The 1,513-nt window shown below is 39.6% G+C and overlaps 1 pseudogene; it reads right to left on the bottom strand.

The window, feature by feature from the left end:
• Positions 1–482: 482 nt before the first annotated feature.
• LOC126504924 (60S ribosomal protein L26-like) lies at positions 483–930 on the bottom strand (annotated as a pseudogene).
• Between the last annotated feature and the right edge of the window lie 583 nt (positions 931–1,513).

Raw genomic sequence — 1,513 nt, 5'->3', positions numbered from 1 at the left:
TTCCCATCACAGTTCATTCTTAAAGGAAGTTAGGACAGGAACCAAAGCAGGCCAGGAACTTGGAGGCAGGAGCCAATGAAGACATCATAGAGGTGTGCTGCTTACTGACTTACTCCCCATGGCTTACTCAGTCTGCTTTCTCATAGAACCCAGGACCACCAACTTGGTGATGGCACCTCCCACAATGAGCTGGGTCATCCCCCATCAATCATTAATTAAGAAAATTTGCTATAGACTTGCCTACAGCCTGATCTTATAGAGGGATTTTCTTAATTGAGGCTCCCTACTTTCTGATGACTTTAGCTTGTGTCAAGTTGTCATGAAACTTGTCAGCACACCTAGTTATTAGACTAAGTCTTTCTTAAAATCAACATAAACACTTCTGTATCTTGGAGATGAACATGCTGGTAAATTCAGTGGAAATAATTTGGGATGAATGTAGGATACAATTTTTTAATCTTTTTTTTCTGTTTGAGCAGTCTCTAATAAAAGCTGTGTATGACACAACCCTGCTCCTGCATCTTCTCAGTTGTTTCTTCCTTTCCTACTTGTCAAGATTTGACTTTCCTTTCCAGGATCTTTTCGCAGTCTTTGTCCAACTTTAGCCTGGTGAGAACCACCTTGCTGGGGTGGATGCCCGCATGGACAGCTGTGCCATTAGCCTTTTCTTGCTGCACTTGTTTAACATTGATATGTTTCTTACTGTGCACTTGGACCACTTTACCAACCTGTTGACCTTTGTAGTGTCCTCGAACAACCTAAACCTCATCATCCTTTTGAATGGGCAAAGATTGGACATTGTACTCCTGCCTCAGCTCTTTGGAAAGAGGGGAAGACAGGATTGCTCTTCCTTTGAATGTGAGAAGGAGCATTGAAATGCTATTTGCGGTTTTTGCTTTGGTCAGAAGTCACAAATAGATTGAATTTCATTTTGGTGGCTGAAGTCACTTTTTTTAAAGTAGAAGGGTAGTTATGGAAGGAGAAGGAAAGTAAAAATAATCAAAAGAATGTTCTCGAGCATATTCATTATAGAGAATGATTAACAAAAAGGTGGAATACCATGGTTTTTAGTCCATTAAGTTCCATCCATTCCCACTCAGTCTTTGGAAAATATTTTTGTATATCACTACTTTGAGAAAAAAAAAGAAAGACTACATGCTTCTCTATCCAATATCATGGAAAGGAACTTTGTTCTTAGATATCATGGATCACGACCTCAAATACAGCTTCATGTTTGCTATAAAACACAACCATTTCTACCCATAGAGAAGCACTTCATAATTCTGTTCCTACCTTCTGATGAAACTTCCTGAAGGAGTCAGTAGTTCTGAGGAAGGTGATGCTTGTGACCATGGATAGATTTTTGAAAGCCCACTGACAGAAATTAACAACAGTGCTCGCTCGTGTGAAAACAAGGAGTTTCTTTCTTTACCAAAATAGCAAGAAAACAGATGTGTGATCAAACATCACAGTGCTGTCATCCTAGTCAAAAATGCCAAGGGTTTTTCCTTCT

Source organism: Alexandromys fortis, unplaced genomic scaffold (assembly GCF_014885135.2).
Source record: "Alexandromys fortis isolate MF-2015 unplaced genomic scaffold, M_Fortis_MF-2015_v1.1 scaffold_53, whole genome shotgun sequence".
Taxonomy (NCBI): domain Eukaryota; kingdom Metazoa; phylum Chordata; class Mammalia; order Rodentia; family Cricetidae; genus Alexandromys; species Alexandromys fortis.
The sequence above is the reverse complement of the archived record's forward strand: the minus strand, read 5'-3'. Positions and strand labels throughout refer to the sequence as shown.